Below are 7,502 nucleotides of genomic sequence, written 5' to 3' on the forward strand. Positions count from 1 at the left end.
TTCTGCAATGAGATGGGGTCGCATCAAAAGAGAAGGATTATTAGATTGCGGACTACCTTTTTCTTTCCTTCTCCCAAAGGAACATCAGCATTAAAATTATTTCAAACCAGGAATGAAGAAATATCTAAAAATAGTCAATAAATCTTGTAGTAATGGCTTAGGGCAGGTGGATCAGCTGTGACTAAACAAGAGGTACACCCACATCCAGTTCCATGTTTCGGATTAGAACCTATATAACAATGAAAGAGGAAGCCTCCTCCTTCACTGCAGCTCAGGCTACAGATTTGTCTCTTTAACAGATGTGGCTGGTGGCAGCTAACTCTCCTTGACTTTGTTGTTCCCATTTGTCCTCTCACTCTAATTCGTTGTGAATCTGCATGACTTGGTACCACTGCTAGTTGAAGGATGCCCCTTGTGAGATTTGCTTCCCCATCCTTACTCTCTGATTTCTGGAACTTGTAGAAAAGGCAGGTGATACTCACTCTCCTCCCCAGCCAAATGAGTGTGGTAATAGCAAGGGAAACTTCAGAGTAAGTGAAATCATCTCAGTGGATCCCACAAAAGGCAAAATTAAAATTACCCATCACAACAGCCCCTCCCACATTCACAGATTTATTTAGCTTGAGTAGTAGTAACTTGCATCATCTCCTTGAAAAATAGCCTAACATGGCTTTTCTCTGCCACAAGCACTCATACAGCCATCTGTCCCCCACAAGAGCGCTGAGCCACCCTACCCACAGGCAAGGCCACACAGCCTCCCTTGTGTCGTTCCACGAGGATCGGGAACCCACACCAGCATCCATCAGACCCGACTTCAGAGACTTCAAAGGCAGCGATTCCCTAGGGCTCTTCAGGGGGCTAGGGAGAAGGGAAACACCGCTCACGGGAGCAGACCGAACGCACCACGGCGGTGTGGAAGGGCTCTGGGGGTGATGGTAATCCCCGTGAGCGGAGAGGCCGTGACCCCATTCCCCACATCTGTCCTCCCCGTGCCCACAGCCGGCACCTGACAGCAGAGGCGCGCTCGGGGGAGGGTCCCGGGAACGCAGCCTTTGAACAGCGCACACCGGGAAAGGAGGAAAAAAACATCGCCTGAGGAGTTTGAACCCCTTTCGAAGTAGTCCTCGTTCGTTCTGTGCCCCCTCCCCCGGATGGCAGAGACCCGCGGCTACCCGCGACCACGTCCCGCTCGCTGCGAGCGCTCCGGCCGCACTCACAATGCCCGCCCTCCCTCGCCCGCCCGCCACGGTACCTTGTGCAGGACTCCAGCAACACCCCCTACACTTCCCAGCATTACTCGAGCAGTGTTCGCAGGAGCCCTTCCCGCTAGAGCCGTGCCGCCCGGCCTCCCGGCATCAGAAAAGTTGGACAAAGACCATTTTCACCGCGCGAGTTGCACCATCCCGGCGGGCCAGCGCCAGCTCCCTCTCGCTCCGCGCCCAACGCCGCTTTGTCCCCCGGCCCCGGGCACAGCCTCTGGCCTCGCTCGACGTCTTTCAACAAGTCGGATGCTTGTGAGCGGTCCCGATCCTTGCGCTCCCCTCCAGGCCCTTCACTGGGAATGTCCTCTCCCCGCCCAGGTTGCCCCTCCTGCGGGAGTCTCTCTTCCTCTCGCTTCCCAGGATCTGCCTTGTCCCTTTCTCCGGGCTCCTCTCTCTCTCTCTCTCTCTCTCTCTCGCTTTCTCTCCCCCCTCCCTCCCCTCCCTTCCTCGCCGTGCCCCTCCTCCATTCTCTCTCCGCCCCCCCGACCTGCTTTCCTTCGCAGAAGCCCAGCGACGGCAAATGGGGGTGGGGGCGCTGCGAGATCCCGCACTCCGAGGCGGCTGCAGCCGCTCCTGTCACTTCCGCGGCCATCGCCATCCCCTGTGCCGCACGCCCCGCCGCCTCCCGGGCCGCCGGCAGCCTCCCCTCGGAGCCGCTCGCTGGGCGGGTCGCTGGGCGGCACCGGCTTCCCTCCGCGATCCCGGGCTGCGCTGCCGAACCCCTCCCGCTTCCCCCACCCAGCCTCTTCCAGAGGGGGATTTTCCAAAAGGGTCTTCCCTCACCGCCGGCTCTCCGGGGATCCCGAGCGGGGCCGCAGCTGCGCCTGCCCCAGCCTCTGCCCAAGCCCCTGCCCCAGCCCCTGCCCAAGCCCCTGCCCCAGCCCCTACCCCTGCCAGGTTCAGGTCAGGAAGGACGGTGTGACCAAGGACAAGACTGATCCTTGGTCAGTCTCTCTTGGTATTGTTGAAATGCATGTTACTGTGTGCCATCTCCTGTTGGTCTGCATATCCCAGGCTCAAGTTCGTGCATCTGTGTTCACTTGTACTGCACCTCCAATGTTTCCTCTCTACTCAGCCCGGGTGAGGTGCTTCTGGACTGCTGTGTCCCGTTCTGGACTCCTCATTGAAGAGAGACATGGAGTTCAGGAGCGGGTCCAGTGAAGGGCTGCAAAGATTCCTAAGAGTCTGGGGCACCTTTCTTACGAGGAAAGGCTGAGGGAGCTGGGCCTGTTCAGCCTTTAGAAGAGATGTCTGAGAGGGGCTCAGCAGTGTCTGTAAGAATCCACAGGGAGGGTGTCGAGGGTGGATCCAGGCTCTTCTCAGTGGTGCCGAGCGCTAGGACAAGAGGCAACAGGTGGAGACTGCTACAGAGGAAGTTCCACCTGAACATGAGGAAGAACATCTTCACTGTGTGGGTGAGAGACCACTGGGACAGATTGCCCAGAGAAGGTGTGGAGTCTCCCTCACTGGAGATATTCCAGAACCACCTGGACACTATCCTGTGCCACGTGCTCTGGGATGACCCTGCTTGAGCAGGGAGGTTGGAGCAGATGACCCCTCCTGTGATCCCTTCCAACCTACTTCTGTGAAATGTCACAGAGGCGAGGTGCTTCCTTGATTCTAGGTAATGACAAACCTCAATTGTATAGGTGAATCAAAGAGGGTTTCTCAGTTCTTCCAAAGGAGAACTTCACCTTCCAATGTGGAAACAAAAGGACTGAAAGCATCTTTCTTGAAGAATCTTTCTCCTGTTTCCTGCTAGTGCAAGAACAAGAGTCTACCTACTCATTCTGCAAATGTCACTGGGCTGAATACATAGAAATGCCAGCGGATGAGGCATACAGCATTACCCTCTGCTCATTCCCACTATTCAGTGAGTTACACAGCCAAGAGGCAGAAAACGAGGGAGGGTGCAGTGAGCTAAACACAGCGTGCATTAGGACTGAACGGAAAAGATATCAAAACTCAGTGCCTTACAATTCATAAATACTTCTGTGATAACACAGAGCAGAATTTTGGGCTTCTGTTCCCAAAGTAACTCCTTTTGGTCTGAAGTACGAGCTTCACATGTACACAATAGAAAGTGACTGTGATTCTCTTCCATGTAAGACACTGGTACATGTACAAAAGGAAAAAGCAGATTGAATAAAGTTCTGCTTAAAAGAAGTTCCATCAGCAGACAGTGACACATTTCAGTGTTCAAAAAGCTAGAGCTAGTTTCCACAGTGCACAGCCTTTTCTAGCAGTTCTGTATATATGCAGAGTAACACAAATACCTACTTCTTCCCAGACAGCATAGTTTCTTTCTTAATCCTCTCTGTGGGGGTTTCTAGACACCAATTACAACAGACCTCTTTCCTTCCAACTTCCCTCCCTCTCCCTCCCCCCCATCTGATCCTAAAAGAAATTTACTTTAGGAGAAATTGCAGGTATTCAGCTCTTTCTGGAATCTGGTCCTTACTCAGCTGGGTAGTAAATTTTTGCACATATGTTTTCCTTTCTTCCTAATTTTACTACTATGAGGAGCATCTGGCCCCTAGAAAGGAGCAGTGGGACTGTACCATTGCACCGGGGTCGGGAAAGAGGTTAACTAGCTGCTTTGTTCAATAGCTGCAGAAACACTTCCTCCCCTTTATGGTAACGGAATATTCCCCCCAAAACCTCCTCCTCCTCCTCCTCCTTGTGGAATGAAAGCCAAGCATGAGCGAACTGCTATACTGAATGGGGAAGTCTGAGAAAAGTTCCTGTGCACGCGTGCACATGCAGCAGCCAAACCCTCTTTAAAACCTCACCTGGTGAAAGGCGAGCTGACAGTCAATCTTTTATGAGGGATTAATTTTTACATCAGTGTTTAAATGTTTTTTCTCCAATATTGCAGCATTTTGCAGTGCTGCAGAATTTTTATCTTAAAAAAAAACAACAAAAAAACCCAAACCTAGTTTCTTGAAATCTCCCTCTGCTAGGCAAATTATCACACCCTACCAGAAAAACAGCCCTCTCAATATATAAACAACCACAGCTGACATGACAGAAACAGAGAAGAAAAAGCTCTCAATCCCAAGCTAGTATGCATGTACCAGATTCTCAGGAGGATCTTAAATGTGACAAAACCAGCATATCTTGTGCAACAGTGTGGCCTGTGCGATAGAGAGCTGTGATCTCCAAAGTGGGGTGCATGCACCCCAAAGGGTGCAAGGCAACCCACTGGTGTGCAGGAGGAAAGTAATAGAACCTCAGTAGTACATAATTTATAAATAAGTAAATATATGTATAACGGGGGTGTATGCTAAAGCCTTTTACCAAGAGGCATACGTGATCAAGAAAGTTTAGAGACACTGATAAAGGCAATCATGTACTCCAAATTACACAGGCAGACATTCATTTTATAGACACGATTCCCCACAATAGTGACTTTCAAATGTCCAGACACAAAAAGAGATCTTGTAATATTTAAAGTTGCAGTTATCAAAACAATGGTCAGAGCAGCAAAGCATAATTCATTTCTCAAATACTCTCCTCACTGTGTGAAACGTGTTAGGTCTTGAAGAGAAAAGAATTGGAATGTGCAGGGCAGACCACACAAACCAAAGAGAAGAAAACCACCCATGAGAGAATATCAGAGGAGGATAAAAGGGAGGGGTGAGGCTAAGACAAGGGGAATAGAGTTTCAAAGAAAGAGAGAAGAAGGAGGGTAAGAGTGAGAGAGGTGGGAGAGAGAGGTAGAGAAAGCAAGATACATAAAGAGCGACTGTAGAAGACAGACAAGGAAAGAAAGGGATGTGAAGAAGAAAGGGAGGAGCTGGGAACAGCAAATAGAATATCAGGCAGAGGAAAGAATAAGAAGGGTACTATTTATACATGAGAGAACATGTTTGACAAGCAGTTTTGAAGCAGAACTATTTTGTGGATAAAATCTTCAAGAAGATTTTTTTTCAAGAGCAGATTTATCACTGCAACTGTCTGAAATAGCACATTTTCCTTCACAGATTTCTGAAAAATAATCATTCAGATCAGTAAACTAAAACCTTGTAATATCCTTCTGGATACCCTATATCCAAAGTCTTGTTGTTTTGTTTGTTGTTGTGTTTAGTGAAGTACAAAGGTATTTTCTCCCTAAGAAAACCTGGCACAGAAGGAATAGAAGCTTGTAGAAAATTCATAAGAAATAACTGAAGATAAATTGGGAGAGCACAGAAGCGCAGAGGACTGAGGGGCAGCTCAAGATGGAATGTGAAAAAAAAGACCCTGCACCTTTACAGTCTCCACACTGGCTCTTGGCAACCACCAGTATACAGTCATGCTTTTTAAATTTCCTGTTTTTTTAATCTTTATCACAACTAATGAGATTTTTTTTTACCAGCAAGAAGGCTTCTGAGTCTCAGTTATCCCTTGAAACAAGCAGTGTTCTTCTGCTTACAGACCAGGATTATTCTCTGCTTTGTTCCTTCTTTGCCATCATGCATTTCTGCTTAGAGCTTTGGTTTTGAGCTTTAATGGAAATAAATGCCAATCTACATTAGCTGAGTATTCACCCACCTGTACTTTTAATTAATATTTTCGTTAAGTATGTGTAACAGTTGTTATGAAAATTATCTTCTTTGACTATTATATCAAGCAATGTTTATAGTGTAACAGCGTATTAATTTTATTAACATATATTAGTTCACATTATGCACTGTATTGTCACAAAGCTGTGGAATTTTACTGAAGTTAGTATTGTTCCTGCTTAAGTAAAAGAAACTAAAGGGTGACCTTGTCCTGGAAATATGGACTTTGACAACCAAGATAACAGCAGCATCCTAGACCACATCTTCCCAGCATCTTCTGGCATCAGAGCAAGTAATTAAGCAAAACCAACTCCAGGGATGTCTGGATCAACAGATAAGCAGTAAGAATTCTGCAAAAATACAGGTGCTTTGCAGAGATTTACTGTTATTAATAATCAGTAGTGTGGGTGTAAGTGATTAGTCAAATCATGTATTACCTGAATGTTTGAAGGGCATAAGAATTGTGTGTAAAACCACATTTAGGTTGCCCCAATTTGGCTGGGACACCTTATGCACATGAATGAACATTTGCCCATTGTAATTCTATGCTTTGCATCCTAACCTCTCTCCTCAGTTGGCACGGGCTAGTTGCAAATTTTCATGACAGTCTCAAAGGCGAAGAAACAGCTAGACTTGTGCCAGTTCACCAGAGCTACAAGTCTAAATGTCTGTTTATCTTTGCATTCTCCAGCACCCTACCTATGCAACCTGAGCGTTCTAACACACTCATCACACAGACTGAGTGCCAGTGTTTATCATGCTAACACCCAGAGGGAAAAACAGTCATTTATGCTGTGGACCAGGATTTGGGGGACTTTAAAAATCCATGGCTGGTTTTACATTAAGCCTTGTTCCTTGCTGGGACTGGACACTATTTAGTCAATTCTGTGCAGACCTGCAATCCAGCTGTGTAAGTTCAATACTGCTACTAGATTTTACCTGAATGCCCAGACCTTGTAAATTAATTTTTTGCTTACTGGAACATGAGACACTACAGGGTTTCTGAAGCTGCCAAAGGAAGAAAAAGTAAAATTCATGAGCTCTATAGCCACGGCCCAGGAACAGAAATGTGCAGTTAAAGACATGTATATTTATCCTGTGTATATTGTTATTAAAGTCCTATGAATTCCCTAGAAAGTTTGAATGTATAGGTATATCTTTTATATAAAGCTATTGAAGTAGTGAACTTGTATGTTTTACAGTCTTCTCTATATTCTATAAAGCACCTGAGACTAGCCCTGTCTATCTGCTGATCCGTGTTGATCCAAGCTTCACTCACTTCCTTTGGATGTGTGCTGCAACCACAGTCCTTGACCAAGCATGAAGCTTCTAATTTCTCCTTGTGAAAACCAGAAACTCCAAGCTCCTTTTGGAATAGCACAGACAAAGTGCCACTGTATTTTTTTCAGTATTGTCTGTTTGACTTGGAAGGAAGAGGGGCTCAAGTAAACTGTAATTATCCTACTGTTCTGTTGCTTCCATAAGAGTGTTTGGAAATATTCCATACTTTAAGGAGGTCTGTGCTAGATTCGAGTGACAATTGTCCATCTGAAGAATGACTCCAGAAAGCTGCAGAAGATTCCAAAAAGTTGTTTTCAGTTGCATGCTTATGCTCTAGTGGAAAAAATGGACCAACAGTTATGTAGATGGAAAGGGAAGTTGCACTTCCTAAGTGCCCTGGGATTTAAGCGAA

At 46.8% G+C, this 7,502-nt stretch overlaps 1 protein-coding gene across 3 annotated transcripts in view; it reads right to left on the reverse strand.

Moving 5' to 3' along the window:
• Window positions 1-1,863, reverse strand: part of EPHB6 (EPH receptor B6) — a 66,625-nt gene extending 64,762 nt beyond the window's left edge. For 2 of the 3 annotated variants that reach the window (XM_040056015.1, XM_040056013.1), the window contains exon 1: window positions 1,253-1,665. The gene's annotated coding sequence lies outside the window, so the exon portion shown is untranslated. Of the gene's footprint in view, window positions 1-1,252; window positions 1,666-1,749 lie in introns of those variants that run through there. The other variant, XM_040056014.1, reaches the window with a different exon arrangement.
• Between the last annotated feature and the right edge of the window lie 5,639 nt (window positions 1,864-7,502).

Source organism: Hirundo rustica, chromosome 2 (genome assembly GCF_015227805.2).
Source record: "Hirundo rustica isolate bHirRus1 chromosome 2, bHirRus1.pri.v3, whole genome shotgun sequence".
NCBI lineage: Eukaryota > Metazoa > Chordata > Aves > Passeriformes > Hirundinidae > Hirundo > Hirundo rustica.